The sequence below is a fragment of the Narcine bancroftii genome, chromosome 14, assembly GCF_036971445.1.
Source record: "Narcine bancroftii isolate sNarBan1 chromosome 14, sNarBan1.hap1, whole genome shotgun sequence".
NCBI classification, from domain to species: domain Eukaryota; kingdom Metazoa; phylum Chordata; class Chondrichthyes; order Torpediniformes; family Narcinidae; genus Narcine; species Narcine bancroftii.
In genome coordinates, this window is record NC_091482.1 from 58,718,387 (window position 1) to 58,742,950 (window position 24,564).

Sequence of the window (24,564 nt, forward strand, 5' to 3'; positions counted from 1 at the left end):
GAATAAAGGAAATGCAACAATCTGTGCCACTAGTGAAATGACTGAGATCAATGAACTGGGTTGTGGTGCAGATGACATCTCCTGTATTTTGTTCCTTATCTTTTTTATTTTGGGTTTCTTTGGGTTTTTCTTATGTTTCCTTCAGGGTTTATGACTTTAGAGATATTTGGTTCTTTGTATTTCTTGTATTATGGGAGAGAGGGGTAAGGGAAAAATACTCTTTGCTTGTTGAAAGAGATTGTTGTTTGTTTGGGTTTGTATGAATCTTTGAAAGTCAAAAATAAAATATAAGAAAAAAGAATTTCACAGATTCACGATTCTGTGAGAAGCAGTTCCTCCTCCTCCTCTCTTGTCTTAAATCTACTTCCCTGGATCTTGAGTTCATGCCTCCTAGTTCTAGACGGTGTGCCAGTGGAAACAATCTCCCTGCTTCCATTTTATCTATTCCTTTCAAAATTGTATACATTTCCATAAGATCCTTCTAAACTCCAACGAGTGTAGTTCCAGGTGATTCCATCTTGTGTCCTAAGCTAACTCCCTCATTTCAGGAATCAATCTGTGCACTACCTTCAAAGCCAGTCCATCCTTCTTCAAGCAAGGAGACCAGAATTACATACAAAAGCAGAGACTGTTACACATTTTTTAAAGAAAATATGAATAAATCTATGGAGCGGCAGAAGATGGGGGAGCGCAGCCCAGAGTAATTATTTCTGCATTGTTTTCACCAGGAGCAGAAATATGCTGACTACCTCGTTCTGTAGTTCAGCACTCTACTTGGCAATGCATGTGGAAAGCTTCGCATCATCTGGTGTGTGGAGGCTGATGTGTGCAGTCTTCTGTAACCCATCCTGCAGAGTGGTAGCACTTCAGGTTCATCAAAGCCCTGACTTTTTATTGCTGCAGGCTCTTTCCAGACTACCCAAGGAACTGCAACTGAATTAGTCATGCTCTAGAACAGCCATCAGGGTCACACAACCCTCCCAGGGCTACAGCGCATTTAAGGAGAGCCACTGACTGAAATCATTTGCTTTTTATGTAGTTGATAGAAGTATGGAATAAACAAACTAAACTTGACTGGTTAACAGGGAAAGTGGCCCACAAACTTTGAGCAGTCCCGAGGGACAATAGGCAAAAAAGAGTTGAGAATGGCTGCTTTAAAACTTGGATGCACAACTCTTCTGCAGGAAATTGGACAGCAGAAGGAAAAAGCTCTGAATTTCTTATCATGCAATAAGATTTCCCCAAAGTTCAATGCCATTCTCATAAGTTGCTAGCCCTCACCTCAATCCCATGATCTCAGTAGTCCCCTAAGAATTACAATTCCTTGCCCTTTCTGGAGCTAAACGATCCTTTGTCCATGGTGAAGAATATTCAGTCATTTTATACCATTCCCTCTGAGAAGACAATCTGAAGGAAAGAGCGAACAGTGAAAATAGTGCGTGATGCCACCGAGCATCATTAGAAAGGTTTAATGGAATAATGATTCTTCTAAAGTTGCAACAAATTGCAATAAACAATGAATTGCTGCTAGGCAGTCGTTTTCAGGCTAAAGTGAATGTACTTACCCATAGCCATGAAAGGTCAAAGTAAGAGAACGGTGGAAATGGCTCATTCCCAACAAAAGTTTATTGGTAAACACTTCATGATAGCTTTCAGATTTTTTTTGCCCTACTGAATTGTTTGTTTTACTAGTCAATTTACACTTGATGCTTGTATTTAAACAAACACCTGACCCTCAAAACAGGCCAAAAATTTGCAATGGAATTTGTCTAACTATACTTCTAATTTTAATAGACAGCTGCAATAGTCCTGAAAACATTTTCCAAGAAAAACAATGGAAATGTATCCTCTAAGGTCTTCTCCGAAATTGGAGAGTGACCTATGAAGTAATTTGTCAGGTTTCTTGGTTGAAATTCAAAATGAGTATTACTACCATAGTTTTAGCAGTAAGTCAAGTAACTAGAATGTTTTCAAGTGAAAACATTCTATTATGTCTATGTCTCTGACATTCTATTATTTCCCCTGGAATCCTTCTCCATTGAACTCCCATTCTTGCTGGATATTCATGTCAACCACACTTTTCTTTCCCCGTGCAAGGTACTTTGCCTCCCTAGATCTCCAATTATCTCCTTGGGATGCCCAAAGATGCTTCTCATGATCTTCTTGGCATTCTTCATCGGATTCATCGAATGATTTGCCAGAACCTCTTCAGAAGCAGCAATTATAACTGCAGTTTTGTCTCTCATATTTTTGTTCCTTCCATAAAAGTATTGGCCAGGACACTAAGACCACTCATGCTCATTTCCAAAGGAGTGCCTTTCACATTAACCTGAAAAAGTAAGCAAGACATGCTAAATAGAGATCACAACAATGTAAGAGATATTGATCTCAAATATCTTGGATGGCAACTTTCAAACTCCAAGGAAGAAGGAAAAAAGTAAAGGAAAATAGAATTAGTGGCAACTTTCACCATGAGAACTGAAAACCAGTCCAGAGTTTTCACAGAAATCGACTGACCTACTTCAGGATTCTGTTTCCATTGCTTTGCTTTATTTGAATGATGAATCCAGAAAGTATGAACATACTGTAGGTAATCCACTGGCACACAACAGTTTGTTATGACATTTCTCAGCATTTTCAATGAAGTTACAAAAGACAAGCTGGAAATTCTGTCTGATACTGTCAGTTTCTGAAGGAACTCACTATCCTGAGAGAATTCATGAAAAGCTGCACAAAGCTACAGTAATAATGGTTGGAAAATGAGTAAATATTGGAGTAGTTCAGAATTTGATGTCTTGGGGAGGAGGGGTTAGGAGTTGCTCTGGCTTCGGTTTTGGGAATTTTACTTTGGTCTGAAGCAATTTACAGTGAATTGGAATGAATTGAGTAATGCAATTACTGATGCAAGCATTTCAGATTTATTGTTAGAGTACATACATGACATGCTTTTTCATGAGATTCTTTTTCCTGTGGGCGAGGCAGAATTACCAGTTATTGGTAGTGCAAAAAAACTGTACACAATTGTATTCTGTTCAATATAGAGGAAAAAAAAAAGTGGAAAAGAGTCCTTAAATGAGTCCCTGATTGAGTTTATTGTTGAGGAGTCTGATGGTGGAGGGGGAGCAGCTGTTCCTGAACCTGGTGGTGCGAGTCTTCTTGCACATATCCCTCTTTCCTGATGGTAGCTGGGTGATGTGGATCCTTGATGATTGCTGCTGCCCTCCGACAGCATTGTTCCCTGTAGATGTTCTGGATGATGGGAGGATTTTTCTTGTGACGCCCTGGGCTGTGCCCACTACCTCTTGCGGGGCATTTTGCTCAGGGACATTAGTGTCCCCATAACAGACTGTGATGCAGCTGGTCAGCATACTTTCTACCACACATCTGAAGAAATTTGCCAGGAGTTCTAATGTCCTCAGTGGTGGGGAGGGTTTCCCTATGATGTCTTGGGCTCTGTCCACAATATTTTGCAGGGCTTTACGCTCAGGGGCATTGATATCCCCACTCCCCTTTCTTTAAACCTAGTTTTAGATACCCCATCAGTGATATTCAGTTAATTTATAGAGGTGTTCTGACATGATTTGCTATGAAGGTGCAACAGAAACAGTTTCATTTTTTTCCCCCAAAGGAGAATTGCATGAAAAGGTATTTGGTGGGAGTTTTAGGGAGGAAGCAGGAGAAAGGGATCAAATAGACTGCTTTCTCAGAGAACTAACTTAGCTCGATGATACAAGTTGATGCAACCTCCAGAGGGCGCTCCGGAGGTCGGAGCCGCTCCCTCTGCAGCGATGAAGTGACTAGCGCCAAAGCAGCGGCACTGCGACTGCGCACTCGTAACCCCGCCCCCCTCGCTCTCGATCTGCTCGGCGATTGGTTTCCACCCGGCCGCTGGAGAGGAGCAGCAAGGGAGCGATTGGCCAAAGTGGACGACAGTGAAACGACGTCAGAGATTGGCGTGCCCCTCAGTCCCAGGGCGAGAGCGAGGCTGCGGTGGCCTTGCTGGGTGAAGGGAGGGGAACCTAGACCCAAGTGGAGCTGCGGAGGCGACGCTGCTCGGTCGGCAGCAGCTCTCCTGGTCAGAGAAGCGGCTGCTTCGCCCGGGGCTCCGGCATCGCGGTAGGGCAGGGTGTGGTCGGACGACGTTCTCCCCCTCGCGAGTGGGCTGTCAGTGGTGGTGGTGGGGGAAGACATGAGTGGGGGGGGGGGTGAATGAGCGGTGATGGTGATGAGTGGTGGTGGTGGTGGTGGTGGTGGTGGGGGGGAGAATGAGGGGTGGTGGGGGGGAGAATGAGGGGCGGTGGGGGGGGGAGAATGAGGGGCGGTGGGGGGGAGAATGAGGGGCGGTGGGGGGGAGAATGAGGGGCGGTGGGGGGGAGAATGAGGGGCGGTGGGGGGGGAGAATGAGGGGCGGTGGGGGGGGGAGAATGAGGGGCGGTGGGGGGGGGAGAATGAGGGGCGGTGGGGGGGAGAATGAGGGGCGGTGGGGGGGAGAATGAGGGGCGGTGGGGGGGAGAATGAGGGGGGGAGAATGAGGGGCGGTGGGGGGGAGAATGAGGGGCGGTGGGGGGGAGAATGAGGGGCGGTGGGGGGGAGAATGAGGGGGGGAGAATGAGGGGCGGTGGGGGGGGAGAATGAGGGGCGGTGGGGGGGGGAGAATGAGGGGCGGTGGGGGGGGAGAATGAGGGGCGGTGGGGGGGGGAGAATGAGGGGCGGTGGGGGGGGAGAATGAGGGGCGGTGGGGGGGGGAGAATGAGGGGCGGTGGGGGGGGAGAATGAGGGGCGGTGGGGGGGGAGAATGAGGGGCGGTGGGGGGGAGAATGAGGGGCGGTGGGGGGGAGAATGAGGGGCGGTGGGGGGGAGAATGAGGGGCGGTGGGGGGGAGAATGAGGGGCGGTGGGGGGGAGAATGAGGGGGGGAGAATGAGGGGCGGTGGGGGGGGAGAATGAGGGGCGGTGGGGGGGGGGAGAATGAGGGGCGGTGGGGGGGGGAGAATGAGGGGCGGTGGGGGGGGGAGAATGAGGGGCGGTGGGGGGGGAGAATGAGGGGCGGTGGGGGGGGGAGAATGAGGGGCGGTGGGGGGGGAGAATGAGGGGTGGTGGGGGGGAGAATGAGGGGCGGTGGGGGGGGAGAATGAGGGGCGGTGGGGGGGGGAGAATGAGGGGCGGTGGGGGGGAGAATGAGGGGCGGTGGGGGGGAGAATGAGGGGCGGTGGGGGGGAGAATGAGGGGCGGTGGGGGGGGAGAATGAGGGGCGGTGGGGGGGGGATGAGGGGTGGTGGGGTGAGGAGGAATGAGTGGTGATGGGGATGAATGAGTGGTGATGGTGGTGGGGGGGAGGGATGAGGGGTGGTGGTGGAGGAATGAGGGGTGGTGGTGGGGGGGAATGAGGGGTGGTGGTGGGGGGGAATGAGGGGTGGTGGTGGGGGGTTATGAGGGGTGGTGGTGGGGGGGTATGAGGGGTGGTGGTGGGGGGGTATGAGGGGTGGTGGTGGGGGGGTATGAGGGGTGGTGGTGGGGGGTATGAGGGGTGGTGGTGGGGGGGTATGAGGGGTGGTGGTGGGGGGGAATGAGGGGTGGTGGTGGGGGGGAATGAGGGGTGGTGGTGGGGGGGAATGAGGGGTGGTGGTGGGGGGGAATGAGGGGTGGTGGTGGGGGGGAATGAGGGGTGGTGGTGGGGGGGAATGAGGGGTGGTGGTGGGGGGGAATGAGGGGTGGTGGTGGGGGGGAATGAGGGGTGGTGGTGGGGGGGAATGAGGGGTGGTGGTGGGGGGGAATGAGGGGTGGTGGTGGGGGGGAATGAGGGGTGGTGGTGGGGGGGAATGAGGGGTGGTGGTGGGGGGGAATGAGGGGTGGTGGTGGGGGGGAATGAGGGGTGGTGGTGGGGGGGAATGAGGGGTGGTGGTGGGGGGGAATGAGGGGTGGTGGGGGGGGGAATGAGGGGTGGTGGGGGGGGAATGAGGGGTGGTGGGGGGGAAATGAGGGGTGGTGGTGGGGGAAATGTGGGGTGGTGGGGGGGAAATGAGGGGTGGTGGGGGGGAAATGAGGGGTGGTGGTGGGGGGGAAATGAGGGGTGGTGGTTGTGGGGTGGTCTGCCTGTGGAGGCCTACTCCTGTCTTTATGGTACGAGGAGCACCCGTCATCCCTGCCCCCGTCATCCCTGCCCCCGTCATCCCTGCCCCCTTTGAGGTCGAGTCACAGGAGTGGGTTTCCCCCGCTGATAAATATGTACTGCTTACACCCATCAATAAAACCCTTCATTACTACCAGCTGGAAGCTTATTGTGTATGTATATGACGGAGGTGTTAATTGTGACATTTAAATGCTTACTCTTGATCCAGGCTGTGAGAAGTCTGCAGACTCCGTGGTTGAATTCAGTAAAAACACAATACTGGAGAAACTCGGGCCCTTCATCAGGGTATGCACCAGAGATAAAGGTTCAAAACTAACGCTTCGGGCTTGTGCCCTTCAACAGAGCATGCTCTGATGAAGGGCTCAAGCCCGAAACACTCTATTAAAGTCCACCGTTTGAGTTTCTCCAGCATTGTGTTCTGCTCGTTAATTGCTCGTGTTGAGCAATTAGAAAATAACAATTTTGTCACTTGTGGAGCAAAAACGTATTTGATGGAACTTTTAAAATAAAAACTGAAGCCACTGCTTTACCTAAGAATTGAAATTAGTTTGCTGATGTCCTGTCATTTATTTCTCTTTTGAATAATAAGCTGCAAATCTTCATTTTTTATTCTTGATTTTTGCACTGAAAATCCAGATACATAGTTTGATATTTCAGATTTTCCTTTTGAGGGCACTACAAAGTGGTGACTAATTTCTTCAAGAAGGGAATAATTTGTGCTTTAGAAGACTTTTATTTTAAATAAAATGGCTTTGTATTTGGCATGTTGGGAAATGGGTAGATTTTAAGGATTTGAAAAGCAAGTTTGGAAGTGATCATTCCTGATCACTGGGTAATCTATTGTAAAACAATCAACCTTTCTTCTTCCTAATTAATATTCTGATTGTAGTTTGTTTTTGGAACTTCTGGTGTAGAAAGCTGGATCTTAAGTTTACATCTGACTGAGTGAGCTCTGGTGCACACTTGGGTATTGGATTGTTATTTTTGTTCTCCAGAATCTTCTGTCAACCATTAAATTACAGATGTGAAAAGTTGTCTGTTTGTGAACAATGGTAAAAAGGCAAGTTAGTAAGTAAGAATAATATCTTGAAACAAACTGCTGTAAACCTTTTACTCTGGAGTCATTTATCAATCTGCATTTATTTGCATTCTCTAAAGTTTCCTTTGCATTGCCTACTTTATAATCTTCATTTCAACTCGTTCACCTGGTTTAATCTACCATTTTGTGGCTGCTGTGCCCACTTATCAACAAGATGTGATCATTGGTTGCATGGATGAGTATGCAGCTGTGGCTTTCTTGAAGCTGACAAGATTGAAGGTGTTCAGCTTTGAAAAATGTGTGGCTTGAGGATAAAGGGCAAATGGTGGCTGGAAAAAAAATCAAATTTGGGAATCATTAGGACAGTTGCGCCTTGGAGATGGAAAGATCAAAGGTCATTGCACGTTAGACCAAAGCCTTGTAGGAAGGTATTGGTCCAGCAGCTCCATGAATTTGTGGCTTTTTTGCAAATGGAATTGGGGAGGTTTGGGTTTCCATAGTATAGGGAATGGATTGAGTATTGAACATGAAATACAGCAAAGATTAAGAACTCTTTCAAGTTCCTCTGCTTAAATCTTGCATTTTATTTTAAATAGAAATGTTTTGACAGTAATGTTTTCCTCTTGAAGTGCTTGTTAAATTACAATGAATTTTTATTTCATAGTGCAATGTGTCAGGCCTGTGAAGTTGGATGCTGTTTAAAATGTACAGCATTCTGCACTTTTATGTATTGCAATATCAGCTTTGTATTCAACTTGTTGCACTTGGAAATTGAAATGTTTGGCCTTACCCATTGGCTAAAGTGATTTCTGAAGACCAATGTCAACATCATATTGCTTGCATTCATGTATAGGGGTTGCATCTCCCTGCATTTAAATTTGTCTGTGATTTCAACATGCCGATATATAAAGGTAAAATAAGTATTTGAAAGAATACTGCTGTTTCTGTTGCCAAGTTCAAATGGATAACTTTTACATAAACAAACAATGATCAATATTGTAGCAAACCCAAGTCTAAAAATGTCAAAAATCTTGTCCAGAAAATCCTGGCAGTTATTGTGTGGTTTTTACAAAAAGGTATGCATCAGAAAATGTACATTTCCTTAAAAGCCAGACTGAGCTGAACTTTGAAAGGCAAGCATAGAATGTTTGTCTTATAATTTTGTTTCCACTGTTACAATTACAAAAAAGAGCAGCAATTTGGTAATGCCAGGAAGGATGCAATGCTTATCAGTGGTTGTTGGTGTTTGAGACTGATACTTGGTGCCCGCAGATCTTTTGCTGCTAATTACAGAAGAGTAATGCTGGTTTTTTAATTATTCTGTTGTTTATCCTGTTTATAGGCCATATTCACTTGGTTGGCGGTGACAATTTTTAAAAAAATCTGCCAATCAGAGATGATGGCTTTTTGCTTTTCTGATAACATTTCATGAGCGATTTAAGAGACCATGAACAAAATAACAGCATAAAAATCTATCCAGGAGTGTCCTTCTGCAGGAACTAAAATTCATCTTTACATTCTAATATTGCTTGGGCTTGACCTGTCTTGGAGTTGTAAATTCCATTACTCAATCTATTTAAACAAGCATGAACGATTTGGAATGTATATACAGGGTACTTCATTCTTAATTTTGGTTTTCATACAGATTTGCGAATTATCTGACCTGGTATGAAAAATAAATTAACATGAGACTTATCTTTAACAATTTATCACTTAGTTATGCGCAGAATTAGTGGAAGGTGTGGCCGCAGCTGTGTGCGTTGAAGCCAAGTAAATTTTTTAAAATTTGGACACGCAACACTGTAACAGGCCAATTCGGCCCTACGAGTCTAGGCCACTCAATTTACACCCTGGTACTTTTTTTTGAAGGGTGGGAGGAAACCGGAGCCCCCGGAGAAAACCCACGCAGACATGAGAATGTACAAACTCCTTACAGACAGTGTGGGTTTCGAACCCAGGACCGGTCCTGATTGCTAGCACTGTAAAGATGTTGCGCTAATTGCTATGCCAACTGTGCCACCCTGAAATCTTAACAAAATGATTTAAATGCAACTGTGAAGATTGTTGATTTTAAGAATAAAGAATCTAACAATGTGTACATTTGCATGCATTTACATTTTGGGTGGAATTACATTTGCAATGTTGATGAGCTCAATAAGATGAATAAAAGTTTGCATTTTGGCAGTTGTGGATTCTGACATGTTTGGAGCTCTAGATCTGAATTTTTTTTAGGGGGAACCTATGGTAATGTTTCAGCATTAACAGATGCAAGATATTAAATGCATCTTGCATTAAGTATAGTTTTAACCAATCCCTGTATATTATACAGTTCCCAGTTATACCAGGTCACCGACAATATTTGGCATGGGGGTGGGGTTCTAACTTTGCTCTGATACAACACAAGGACTATTACTTGGGTGAATATTCTTGCAAATGAAAAGCATTTTTAAGTTTCACCTCTAATATTAAACATTGATTTTAATGTTAGATCTACTGGGGTAGATTGAATTAAATTATTATATTTAGCATTTAATTGAAGATGTAGTGCTCCATTCTCAGCTGATTAGAAGGTAGTGGCAATCTTGATTGACATTCTTTAAAAAATTTTGACAACAACAGGCTTTAATCCACAGATCCAAGATGGTTGTGGCTGCAGCAACTCAGTGTCTTGATTGCCATTCTTAATGGCACGTATCTCAATCAAACAGCGTGCAATAGCATTAATATGCTCCATACTTTAAAAAAAAGGTCACTTGAATTAACTATTATGAACATTTCTGTGAATGTCTAAGTTGGTTGATTTATTTTTGTAATTGATCTTTCCTGGAACCAAAACACCAATGGCATCATGAAGAAAGCCTCTACTTCCTCAGGAGTTTGTGGAGGAGCTAGTGGAGTTGTTCAAGTGAACCGGTACAGACTTGAAGGGCCGACATGGCCTATTTCCGTGCTGTAAACGGTTATATGGTTAAGTCTCTGGTAGCTCTTAGCTCCCATACATTCCATTCTGTACATTTCTGCACCCTGATTTCTACTGTCTTCAGGGGTAATTTACAACAGCCATTAACCAGAGTCAGTGCACCTTTGAGAGGGGAAAATGGAGAGCACCCATCTGAGTTGCAGGAAGAGCTTGCCAGAGTTGTGATTAAAAACCAATTGTTGTAACTCCCCAATCAAGCTTGCCGAAGTCAAACATGATGACTAATTTTTAAACGAAGCAAAAGAATATTTCCAGCCAATAAATGTTCTTTATAGATTTTGAAAGTCACTAATTTGCATTTATCAGGCTTATTCTTTTACTGAAATGACATTTGTTTAATCTATCTGTAATGCACGTGTTGCCAATTTATTGTGTGAAGGGTTTCACATTATTGAGTCATTTTTGGATTACTGTAAAGTGCTGATCTAATCAAAGCTTGTATGTTCCAAGTGGGTATATCATTTTACAGTAAATGTGATTAAATATTAGGAATTTGTCCAGTTTATTCAACATGAAAGGTTAATCAAGAATTTAGCTATTTATAATAATTGACTGATAGAAAATCAAGGTAGACTAGAAAACTTGGAGTAAAACAAATATTTTAAAGTAGCCTTGTCTATCCATACCCAAGCTGAAATGTTCTTTTTTAGCTTAGAAATATTTGTAGGATTCTTTTCTGACTTCAGTATAGTTTTTGAAATTGCATTAAATCAAAAGTTTAAAACAAAATGTCTAATTAAAATGTGGAAATTTTGCTTCTGAGGAATTCGGTTAAACAAGTTACCATAAATTTTCACATTGCAAACTCGCAATGTAGAGGCTCAGAATTTATTCATTTGTGCTTGCTGAGATGCACAATTCCTTGACCTCTATCATCTTGAAGGATCACTTTTGCCTTCAGTAGTAATAGTGACATTAGAAGTGATTTTAATGTGGTTGTGTTAAATGTTGAAAACCTGTTGAGCCCAGTTTCCATAACATGAAAAACTTGTAATCATGGGACATATGACAAGGACTTTACACTCAAAAGCTAAAAAAACAAATCTATTCCTTAAAAAAAATTACAGCATAAGTGAAATGTTTCACTAGTGTTTACACAAGCCAAACAAAATGTGTTGAGACAAAATAGCCTAGCTCTTGGTCTACACCTTTCCACTCATGACACTCCAACCTAATCAATACTTTGATTGTGGCCTGCTTGTGTTACCATCAGAGTTCCAAATTCTTCCTCCCTTGGGAGAAAACAAAATCCCTTAATACAGTTACCTTAAATTGGTAGACCATATTTCTAGGAAATATTTATTAATCTACCAGGTATGGACCTGAACATCTAAAATTAATATTTATTGAACATTTTTGTGTAATTAGAGCAGAAATGATTCAAATCTGAGCTGTAAAAGCAATGTCAGCAAATGAAGATTTCAAACCTTTTCCAAAAGTGACATCTGTTGTGTATTCCCTTTTCAGCGAATTCCTTTATAATTGGACAATAATGTCAGAAAATTTGCCATTTTCGAAGCATGTTAGGGAAGGGCAGTGATTTCATCATTTGATTATTTCAAGTATGTTTGGAAATTGCAGTTCAAATTGGAAGACCTTTGTTTAACTTGAGGCAAGCTTTCTTTTCTGGAAACTCTAATGTTGGGTGGGATTTTTAGATGATGTTTTCAGTTGAGAACAGACTGCCACTTGGGATCTGCATGCAATTTTTTTTTTGTTTGTTTCATTTCTTTGCTTTATCTATGACATCTGTTCAGCTAAACTGTCCCAGAGCTGAAATCTAACCTACATACGATTACAGGAATATTGAAAAGTGGCAGCATGGAAGGAGCTAATTCTACCTGTCATTTTGTTACTGGCTATATCCCAGGATCGAGTTAGTCCAAATTGCCTTTCCCCATGTATGCCCATTTTTGTTCCTGTTCTACTACTTATTCAATTCCCTTTGATCACCAGTGTATCTGCCTCAGCAACTTTTAGTCCGCTCTTACTCTTTCAAAACCAGTAGATGGGAGAGTATTTAGATTTAGCAATTGCCTTCACCTTGTTCTAGATTGTTTTACTAATGAGAATAGTTTCTCCCTATCTAGATAATTTTAAATATTCATCTCCTCTCAGCCTCTTTTTTCAGGGATTAGTGTCCTGTCTGGAACTGTCACATCTTGGTATGGGATCTGCTCTGCCCAAGTCAACAAAAAAACTGCGGAGTTGTGAACGCCATTCAAATCATCACACAATCCAGGCTCCCATACATCTTCACCGCACTGCCTCAGGAAATCAGCCACCTATTAAAGGATGCCTGATCATGTTCTCTTTTCCCCTTCTGCTTGGGCAGAAAATGCACAGATCTTCACCACCTGATTGAAGGGCAGTTTCTTTCCTTCTGTTATCAGACTCCTAAGTGAACCTTCAATTGATATAAAATACTCTGCATTGTTTAACTGTACTTTTCTCTTTAACATCATATCCTGCAATTCTGTATTATCTCAATTTTTTTTAATTCTTGCACTACTTGCTGTTCTGTGGAAAGGTAGACTTGTCTGGATAGCACACAAAACTGTTTTTCCTCTATATCTTGGTGCACGCGACAATGTTTAATTCAGACGATCCATAGAACTGAAGTTTCCTGTCTATGAAGTCACTTCAGTAAATCTCCTCTACACCTTCTTCTTTGTGTTCAGGATTGGGCACAGTGGCTCTCAAAAGTTCATCCTGACCTCCGCTATTGTACGGTGAAGTGAGCAAAACGTTTTTTAAAGCACTTTCTTCTCTTGCTATTTACAATGCTTTATGTCCATTATTACCTAGGTACTTGTGTTCCTGTAGCCTCTCTAGAATTCCCTTTATATCTTTCCGTGTTCTTCCTCTGAGCAGTGTTTGCTAGGTTATTTGACCACTGTAAATGGAACTGCGAGAAGTAGAAGTTGGAGATAATGTGGAAAATTGGTTGAAATATGGAGAGAATAAAATGTTATGAGTATAGCATGAGTATGTTTGGCTCTTTGATGGCCAGCACAAACTCTGGATGAAGGACCAGTTTCTTTTCTGCATTTCTCTGTACTTTATTAGCATGGTTGCCCTTTCTTCTCTTGACATTATCAAACCAAATTGTTTTGCTGAATGTAAAATTCTCCATACTTTTCCTAACACCATGTCGGATTTGAAACCCTTGTGCTATGCTACTGCCTAGCGTGGACTGTTGGTGGGTGGGCATTTTTGACTGTCACTAAGCATCTCTGTTCAATGTTCAGAAATATTTAGAAAAATGGATAAATAATGTGGAAGAATTAAATTTTGTATTTTATTTAAAACATTATTAAAGACCTTAACTTGAATTAAAATTAAAGGAAAACATATCAAACTTTCTGCCTGCCTTTGCCAGTCGTGGATAATGTAAAGCTTTGCATTAGGACTCATGCATGTTAATATTCTTGTTTTCTGAACAAAACGTGAGAAGCTCACCACTTTTACTTTGGGTAAAATACATGAATAGTTTTGCTTGAAATTTAAATGTCAGAATCAAAATTTAGGGCTGTGTTCTTAGCTTCCTGCTGTACTCTATATGGTTACGTGACTCAGTATGACAGCTCCACCATTTACAAATTCTCTGATATTTCATGTTAGTAGGTTGTATAAAGAGGAGTGCTGTTCCTGACAGGACACTTTAATCCCTGAAAAAAGAGGCTGAGAGGAGATGAATTTTTAAAATTATCTAGATAGGGAGAAACTATTTTCATTAGTGAAATAATCTAGAACAAGATGAAGGCAATTGCTGAATCCTCTCCCACCTAAGTTTTCATCTCCATATAGGAGGGATATTTGAAAACTTAGGTGAATGGTGCACCAACAACAACATCACACGCAATGTCACCAAAACCAAGGAGCTGATTGCTAACTTCAGAAAGGGAAAACTAGAGGTGTACGATCCAGTCGTCATTGGGGGATCAGAGGTTGAACAAATTTAAGCGAGCCATTTTCTCAGAGGATCTTTACTGGACCCTACACACTGATGGCATCACGATGAAGACATGTTAGGCCCTCAACTTCCTCAGGAGTTTGCGGAGGTTTGGTATGGCATTGGAAACCCTGGCAAATTTCTACAAATGTGTGGTAGAAAGTGTGCTGACTGGCTATATCACATTCTGGTATGGGGACACTAATACCCCTGAGCAGAAAGCCGTGTAAAAGGTAGTGGACATCGCCCAGGAATCACAGGCAAAACCCTCCCCACCATCGAGAATGTCAGAGAGCAGCAGCAATTGTGCTCTGTTCTCACTGCTACCATCAGAAAAGAGGTCACGGTGCCACAAGACACACTGCCACATTCAGGAACAGTTGCTATCTTTCCACCAACCAGGGACTCATTTAAGGACTCTTACTTTTGCACTTCATTGGGTTTTTTTCTCTCTATATTGCACAGTCAGTTTACTTTTTTTTTGTTTACACCTCTAAGTATCTTGAGTTCATTTTTTTTTTGCACTACCAATAAGTGGTAATTCTGCCTGGCCCACAAGAAGAAGAATTTAAGGTTGAATGTTATGTCATTATGTACTCTGACAATAAATCTGAATTTGAGCTATTGTCATGAACGTCACAAAATTTATTGTTTGACAGCAGTATTACAGGTGCAAATATTAATTACAGGTACAAATATGAAAGCCATAACTTTATTTTTAAAAACAATTAGTGCAAAAAAGAGGAAGGTGACTGTGGATCATTGTCTAATCAGGAATCTGATGGCAGAGGGGAAGAAGCTGTTTTTTGTGCTGTTGGGTGTTCATCTTCAGGCTCCTATATCTACCTCCTTCCTGATGGTAGCAGTGTGAAGAGGGCATGGCCTGGGTGATGAAGATCCTTGAGGATTAAGGCTGCTTTCTTAAGACACCGCTTCTTGTAGGTCCTCGATGGGGTGAACAAGGATGCCCATGATGGCACTGGCAGTGTTCACCCTTTTGTCCTGTGCATTGGCACCTCCCTATCAAACAGTAATGCAATCAGTCAGAAGGCTCTCCACAGTACACCTATAGAAATTTACAAGAGTCCTAGGTAACATACCAAATATCTTCAAACTCCTCACGAACCTTCAGATTGCATCGACATGGAGGCCTTAGGGCAGAACCTCAGATGTTGACACCCAGGAATTTGAAGTTCTTTACCATTTCCACTGCTCACCCCTCAATGAGGACTAGATTGTGTTTTCCTTTTTTCCCCCTCCTGAAGTCCACAATCCGTTCCTTAGTTTTGCTAACGTTGAGTGCAAGGTGGTGGTTGTGCTACCACGCAACTAGCGGATCTGTTGCACTCCTGTACACTTTCTAATTGCCATCTCTGATCCTGCTGTCGACAGTAGTGTTAGCAGGAGATTTGTAGGTGGCGTTTGATTTGTGCCTAGCCACGCAGTCATGGGTGTAGAGCAAGTCGAGCAGGGTAGTGGGTGAAGCACAAATCTTTGAAGATTGATTTGTACTGACTGTGGTCTTCAATTATGAAGTCAGTGATACAGTTGAAGAGGGGAGTGCGGAGGCATTTTTAAATTGCGAATATTTTAATCTACTTTTGGATTATAGTTCAGCAATGAGGTCATTGTAAAAGATTTTTTGACCTGTTTTACTTCCATTTAATCAAAGTTTTTTTTTCCTTCAGATATTTGAAAATAATTCTTAACTCTACTTCAACCTTCCTTCAAGGACTTTCAGAAACAACTTGTTATATGTGGAGACCCTATATCATTGAAAACAGTTTTATTTCATGCAAAGCAGGTTTGTACGACTTGGAAATTTTCTCCTTCACCTGCAAAGCAAAGCATTTGAGTTTCTCCATTTTCATACAGCTGAAATGCTGTATGCGAGTCTTGCTTTTTCTTAGAAATCTCTCCTGTTCGCCCACAGCAGAGATTTGTGCATGCTTTAAATCGATTGCTCCTGCCATGTTTCCAGTTATTCCATTTGTTACCATCTTCCAAGTTTTGTCATCTTTAAGCTTTAAATTTTTTATGAATACCCAAGAGCAGTGCTCAGATATTGACGTCCTGCGGGACATGTCATGTGTGTGTATGGGAATAATGCAGATTTCTGCCTATTGAGATAAATAATTTCTTTGACAGATGTTTTGGAGGGAGATGAGAGTTAGCTATGATATGATGCCAGATGCTGGAGTTGAGTAATGTAAAATTAATTATTTGCAGACTATTCCCTGTTTATTGTTGCAGTCAGTATTAAGATACTAGGCGTTGTTCAGTTTCGATCATAATTTAAAAAATTGGCACTCATCGTGGATATTTAAAGCAGCATTTTCTTGGAGCACCAGAGTTGGTACAGGGTAATTCTTTATATTTGACATGATATAAAGGACATAAATTTTACATTTTTCCATGGGAAGATTTGGTTGCCAGTTCATTCTAATATAATCACATTGAAAGCAGTTAGTTTAGTAATAGTTTCATGGTTCCAATAAAGTATTGGAAAAGTCCCTTTTTAAAGTTTTGTTTTACAAGGCTGACATTGGTTTTTTTGCTTTAATAACTATCCGAGCCCTTCATATTTGCAGTGAAACAAGAAAGTCTGCAGATGCTGTGATTGTAGTAAATACAAAATATTGTTGGAGAACTCTAACTTCTGGCTGGCTACTGCATGGCATAACAGCAGTAGTTATGTCTTCCTGTTTGTTTTGAAACTTTTCCCATTCATGTACCTTTTAATTTTTAACTTATTTTGCCCTTCACTAATTAATATTTCTAGTTTTTAAAAAATGGCTGCTACAAAAGTACTAAATCTGGTAAAAATGGCAAAAAAGAGGAAGATACACCATCCTTGACTCCAGTCTCCATTTCTGGCATTCTGAACATACACCAGAAATAACCGCATCATTAAAAGCAACTCAATGGGAAATTAAATCTGTACTTGAAAAGGTTGTACAATCGATATTAGCAATTGATGATTGCTTGGGAGTTGTGGAGGCTGGTTTGGAGTTCGTTAATGAACATTTTAACAAGCTTGAAACTATTTGTTCTGAATTGTCTGCTAACAACTTCAAGTTAATTCGAAAGTGGTTAATTTGGAAAGTAGAAGCAGGTGTCAAAATATACGGATCTTAATCTGAAAAGAAGACGCAAAAGTGGCCAGGTGCCCGAATTCTTTTCCCATGTACTCATGGAGGTTTTTAGAAGGGAGATTTTTTTTCTAAGATGCCTAGCTTGACAGCTCATCGATCCTTAGATCCTAAGCCAACTTCGGGACACCAGTCACATTCGGTAATCCTCCAGTTTAAATTGGTGCAATATAGAAGTTCACCAGTACTGCACCATCTGCTCAACATTTGGAAGAAGATTCATGTAGAAAGGAAAAAACTAATTAGCAACTACCAAAATTATTATTGACGCAAAATCAATGAATCCCTTTCCTTTAGAGAATGGGAGAGAAAAGGGATTAAAATAATATAAAATTGTTTTTTGTTTTTAATTATCATTTGAAAAAATGAAATACAAATATGGAATAACTCACGGTACAATGTTTGCATACCACCAACTGAAAACCTACTTGAAGGACAAACTGGGAAGCAGACTGAGATTACCAGAAAGAAGCAGCTTTGAATATGTGATTACAGACACAATGATAATTAAAAGATTTATAACGAACATGTACATCAAGCTGCAGGAGAAAAAAAATGATGAAATAAGCTGTAAACCCAAACAAAAGTGGGAACAGGATCTAAATATAAAGATAAAAAATGAAATATGGAAAAAGCTATGCTCCAGAACTATGAGAAATATAATAAACACGAGGTTATACATGATACAATATAATTGGTTACACAGGCTATATATCATGCTCCAAAAGTTAAATAAATGGGATCCAGCAGTATCAGATAGATGTTTTCGCTGTAAGAAGGAAACAGGAACAACAGTACATGCAATTTGAGCATGTGAGAAAGTGAAAAAGTTTTGGGAAGATTAAATCAGGTATTAAATAAAATCACAAAAAGCAACATTCCAAAAAATCCAGAGATCTTTCTTCTAAGTAATATAAGAAGTCAAGAATTAGGCCTCAAACTGGATGAAGCACAAAAAAGATTTATTTAGCAAAAAAATGTACAATGTCAACTTGGAAATCAGAAGAGAGCCTGAGAATACAGCAATGGTACATGGAAATGAATAAATGTATTCCATTGGTAAAAATAACATATAATTTAAAAAATAAAGTCACATTATTTGAACAAATTTGGGAACCGTACATGGAATACAACAGAGAGGGCCTACCGCGGACCTCCACCCCCTAAAATGATAGAATGAGAAGACGAAATGAACTGACCCTGTGTGTAAATGTAGATGACACAATTTTCTTGTTTATTTTTATTGTGTGATGACATTGTTTAAGGAGGGAGGGAAAGTAGGGGGGAAAAGGGGGAGAAAATGACTGTATAATTAAGAGGGAAATGTTTGTGTGTATTTTGGTTAATATGATTCATAGTGTGAAAATTAAAAATTAAAAAAAAAATCAATCCTCTGGTTTCATCATGACCAAGTAAAGGATCATGTTATCTGCGAGGCTCGTCAAAGAAATCTGAATTGCCAGGGACAACAAATTAGAATCATTGAAGATTACTGTTGAGAAGTTATGAATATGCAAAAAGAATATAAAGAATTCATATCTGAGCTATAGAAGAATGGATTCAAACCTACCTTGTTATATCCATTTTGTCTGTGGATCACTTTTGAAGACCGTCACAAGAAACTTCTGAAATTGGCGGAAGAGGCACGCATAGTTTTGAATGAATCTCTTTCAACTGCAAGTCTAATATGAGCTTTTAGTTAGTGTTTGAATTTTTTTCTATTCTGAAGGTTTTTTGTTTTTGAGTGGGGGAAGTTTAGTTCTCTTTGTTAATTGAGGGGGAAATGTTTTGTTAGCTATATGGTTTAATGATTTTGTTTTCTTTAATTTTAAATTTTTTTATCTTATTTTTGCTTTATTGATAAATATTTTTCATCCTAACCTTGGAGAATAGTCATTTTTCTCTAGAGTTCTCCGATCTTATTCTCAGATTTTAATATATAATTAATTGATTGCATTGACCAAATCTTGTAAATATCAAGAAATAGTGATATATAAACTATTATTATTTTGTCTTTGAATTTTCTTGACTCTCCTTTTATAGAGACACTGGTGTTTTAATTCTACCTTGCTTTCAAATAAGTGTTTTTAATTATGGAAGATCAAATTCAATTTTTTTAATACAAATCCTTCAAATTTCCAACTCTATTGTCTGGGGCACAATGAAAGCATATCTTAGAAAATAAATGATCTCTTGTACAGCTATGATAAAGAAGACAAATAAAGAAAGATTGAATGAATCAGACTAAACAAATTGACTTATAATATATGCAAGTTAAAAACCTTGAATTATATAAAAGAGAGTTGAACTTGGCTAAATTTGATCTTCTTTCTACTTATCCCATTGACCAACAACTTCTGAGAGGTATGAGTCAATTTTACATTCATGGTGAAAAATTCGGTAAGCTTTTGGCCAACCTATTGAAAGGAATGGCTGCTCAGACAAATTACTAAGATTCGAATGGATGACTGTATGGACACTATGGATCATTTGAAAGTTAATGATAGTTTAGAGAATTTTACTCCAGACTGTATACTTCTGAATCTAATAATGATACTAGCTTAATCATGGAGTTTTCAGACTGCCTAAATTTCCTATGCTGTCTCAAAATAAGCATAAGAGTCTGGAAGCATCTATTTCCCTAGAGGAAATACTTTTTGCAATTTCTTCTTTACAGTCAGGTAAATTTCCAGGACCTGATGGGAACCCTGTTGAATTTTTAAAATCTTTCTCTAAATTCATTCAGAAAAAGGGGAAGGATCCACTTGAATGTGATTCTTGTAGGCCTATTTCTTAAGATTTTGGCTAAAGTATTGGCCAACAGATTGGAGAATATTTTACCATCAATCATTTTTGAAGATCAAAGTGCCTTTATTAAAAATTGTTATTCTTATTTTAATATACACCATTTATTGAATATTTTATATTTATCCCCCAATCCTGTTTCTGAATGTATTCTTTAGATGCAGAGAAAACTTTTGATCAGGTGGAGTGGGATTATTTATTTGCGGCCCTAGAAATTTTTAATTTTGAATCATGTTTAATTAAATAGATTAAATTATTATATTTATGTCCTACTTCTTCAATCTTACTAATCTACAACAATCAAAACCTTATCTTCAACAGGGTACTTGTCAAGACTGTCTTTTAAATCCATTGCTTTTTGATTTGGTATTGGAACCATTAACAATTGCCCTTCAGGAACATAGAGATTTTTGCAGGGATTTACGGGAAGGGCATTGAACATTTGCTTTTTGTATCTAATCTTGATGTTTCTTTATCAAGCATGTTATCTTTGTTATCTCATTTTAGTCAATTTTCAGGATATAAATTGAATTTGCACAAAAGTAAACTTTGACCTCGAAATGATCCTTTACTAAGGTATTTTAATTTTCCAATTAAGATTGTGAAGGATCCATTTACTTGGTATTACAATTGCTAGGAGTTATAAACATCTTTTAAAGGAATTTTAAAAATTTTATTTAATCATGTTATTCCTATCAAGATGTTCATCTTTATCTATTTTCATGATTTCCCATATCAGTTCTATTAAAATGAAAATTTTACCTAATTTTTTGTATCTATACCAATTTTCATTCCTATATCTTTTTTTCAATTCACTTATCTTGTATATGGCAAGGAGAAAACCCCCCACTTAAATAAAGTTCATCTTCAAAAAGCTAAAAAGGAACGGAGGATTGGCGTTTCTTAATTTTAGATTTTATTACGGTTGATTAGTATATGTAAATTGATTCTTTTGCTACAATTTGTTATTCATGTGACTCCTCCACATAGGTAGAAATGAAACTTAATTTTGTTAAGCATACTTCCTTGTTGGCAATTCTAAGGGTGGTCTTATCTTTATATAAACTGACCAATAACCTGACAATTAAACATAGTTTGAGAATATGTGCACAATTTAGAATGTTTTTTTGGATTTCAGTTTTTCTCTTGTCAGCCCTATTATATCCAATCATCTTTTTCTACTTTACAAGATACTGTCTTCAAGGACTGGCACAGATTGGGTATTAAATATTTTAAAGACCTTTTATTGGCAACAATTTTTCGTCATTTGAACAATTGTGGATAAAGTTTAATTTATCCAAAACCCATTTTTTAGATACTTACAAATTAGACATTTTGTTCAATCTCAAATCCCTGAGGCGACTGTCCTTAACACCCTTTTTGATCTACAATCTTCCCTTAAAAACTTAATATCTCTTATGTTAATTTGGTTGATCGAAGACTAGCCCCTCTAATTAAAATCAAAGACACCTGGGAGCAGGATTTGAATCTTTCATTGTTCGTTGAGGTTTGGGACTCCATGTTTCAATTGATGAACAAAACTTCCTTTTGTGCATGGCATTGTTTATTGCAATTTAACGTGTAACATAGAGTACATATGTCTAGAGTTAAATTGCCTAGTTTCTATTCAGACATAAATCATCTGAGACAAATGTAAAGTAGGTGATGTTTCATTAGTTCATATGTTCTGGTCCTGTCCAGGTTTAGAAGAATTTTGGAAAGAAGTTTTTCAAACCCTTTCAGTAATTCTCAAGTTAAAATTGGAATCATGCCCTTTAATTACACTTTTTGAATCACCTCAAGATTATAACTAACCAGTTCAAAGCCGAATTTTATCTTTTGCATCATTGTTAGCCAGACATGCAATTTTGATTAAATGGAAAGATAATGCTCCACGGGCACATGCACAATGGTAAAGAGATATGTCTTGTTCAACTGTAGAAAAAATTGATATGCTATCAAGGATTCAAGTGTTAAGTTCCAAAAGACATGGGGCCTATTTATGGACTATTATCATAATCTTAAGATTTAACGTTGTTCTGGAATTTTGGCCCGGTGCTGTCCCTCTTCCAGTTGGTGTCACTTGATTCATATATGTTAACTTTCAACCTTGCTTAGAAGAAGGCATTTTAAAATGTTCTTTGAGTTTTTTTGCTGTTAAATCTTTTTTTATTTTATTGTGCTCTGATTTCCCTATGGGAACATTGCATAATGTTTTAGATGTTTTTTCTTTTTCTGAATCTTGTAATGCATTGTATAATTGTACTGTTCAATTGTTTATATTGTAAAATATTTTAAAAAGAAAATTACTGAAGAACTCAGCAAGTCCGACAGTGTCCAATACAAAAAAATTGTTGCCATGTCTTGATGAAGGGCTCACGCCCAAAATGTTGGTTATTTATTTGCATCCTATGGATGCTGCAAGACCTACTATCTCCAGCAGTTTTGTGTATTTGTCCTTCATACACATTTCCTACAGTGTTGTAACAGATTACATTGGCAAAGTACTGATAAAAAGGACCTATATTGTACAAAAATAATCTGTATAAATAATCTTAACATAGACAATTATATTATGATCTTGATCAAGGGGTAAAGGTCCAGGATTCCATAAACATTACAAGATAGAAGCTTTTATAACTGACAAAGCCTATTGTGCAAGAAACAATAGGCCCTTAGTCCATGATTTCCTGCTGTTATATTGATTACAAAAAGTGAGTTGAGAGTCCATTAGATTAATTGGAAGTGAGGATTTTGTTAGGGATGGGTGTTGAAGGAGAAGGGTGTTCTGATTAAATGTATTGTGTGGCTGGAAAGGTCTGGGTTTGAGGGTTCTCAGTACAAGTGGGTGAATGCATTGAGCAGCAAGGTGGTTTGATGAGCTTCTGGTTGAATTTGTAACCCTGGCAGTAGCCCAAGTATAGTTAAGCGTTCAATTCTAATTAGAGAATTTTGGCTTCTGTTCTTCACTGGTGACCTGCAAATATCTGTTGAAGCCCAGATGCTCGACATACTTGTTTCGTTCTTTTGTAGACAAAGCAGAATTCATTATCATGAACTTCGGTGTTTTGCGGCAGCGTCACAGTGCAAACTTTCATTATAACCATCTTACAGTATTACTAGAAATAAAAAAGAATTGTTTGGATGTTATGGAAGAGGGAGCTTATAGCACAGTCCTAAGAGAGCTGGCTTAATCTTTGCCACAAGCTGTTTTATATAACAGTAGTAAAATAGTATTGCGCCAAAAGTAAGGCAGTGTCTGGTTCATTGATTATTTTGGATCATGAATTCGAAGCACTGCATTGCCCATTCCTAATTACCCTAGTAGGTAGTGGTGAGGGATTGCAGTATTTCTGGTGAAGATATTCCTTTGATATTGTTGCATTTCCAAATTGGGTTGGTGCATGACTTGGACACGTGGTCCAAGTGGCGTTCCCACGCGCTTGCTGCTTCTCTTGTTGGAGCTTGTTGGGTTAGGAGATGCGGGTGGAGTAGTCTTGACGTATAACTGCAGTGCACCCTAAACTACACATTCTCATCTGTGGTTTTCAAGATAGTGCTTTCAAGTTCATGGTAAAAGTCCTACTCAGGGTGAGATTGATATCTTCATGCTAGTTGTTGGATCGTGTAACTATTATCTGCTAAGTTGTTTCAGAATGGCAAGTGGGGTGCTACAAGGATCTGAATGCTCTAATTAATGAGTAAAAAAAAATTTCCTAATCTCAGTGTTAGATTAAAAAAAATAAGTTCAGTTTTTCAACCAAATAAGTTGCAAGGAGAACAGGGAAGCTACAAAAGAGCAAGAAGATGGCAGATGGGATATGACATGGAAAAGTTTGATTGGAGGGTGATTATTATTTCAAGTGACTATCTGACATTCTGAAGGATTTGGTTGTGGTCTTGCCGGTCGGTAGGCAAGGTATGATGATTACAGCAAGCAGTTAGAAATGCATACATCAGCCATATTCACAAAAATTAGTTGCTAAAGACCTGTAGTATGTAAAGCTTGGACTTCTACAATTCTGAACTGAGAATAGAAAGTTTGGCTGTATTCTTTTGGATAGAAAGGCTTTTCATAGGTCCCTAGAACAATTTGATCTCATTGAAATGTGCCCTTTCGAGTCCTTGGCAACATTGCCAGTAAGCTTACTTTACTTCTGACAGGAAAATCTGAAACTGGAGGTTATGATAGTTCAGGCATTAGATGGGATGTTTAAGATGCTAATCTTTTGGAATTCTATTAAATATGATTCCAGATGTTCATTCAGGAAACTTAGATATTTGGGCTAAAGGGTGATGCGCTGACAGCTGAGTAAAAATTGTAGTGTTCAACCATGATATTTTCAGATAGTTTAATAGGTGTTGCTCCCACTTCGGACACATTGCGGTTAGTGTAACACTAAGAGCCATTGACCTGGGTTCAAATTCAATGCCGTCTATAAGAGTTTGTACGTTTTCCCCTATGTCTGTATAGGTTTTCTCTGGGTGCTCCAATTTCTTCCCA

The 24,564-nt window shown here is 39.8% G+C and overlaps 1 protein-coding gene across 7 annotated transcripts in view; it reads left to right on the forward strand.

Annotated features, from left to right (window-relative positions):
• tmod2 (tropomodulin 2) overlaps positions 1 to 24,564 on the forward strand; it is a 61,088-nt gene that overhangs the window by 8,982 nt on the left and 27,542 nt on the right. The window contains exons 1-2 of one of the 7 annotated variants that reach the window (XM_069911161.1): positions 3,947 to 4,116; positions 15,792 to 15,907. The exons of 2 other annotated variants lie outside the window; for them this stretch is intronic. The gene's annotated coding sequence lies outside the window, so the exon portion shown is untranslated. Of the gene's footprint in view, positions 1 to 3,946; positions 4,117 to 15,791; positions 15,908 to 24,564 lie in introns of those variants that run through there. 4 more of the 7 variants (XM_069911162.1, XM_069911164.1, XM_069911160.1 and 1 more) reach the window with 4 other exon arrangements.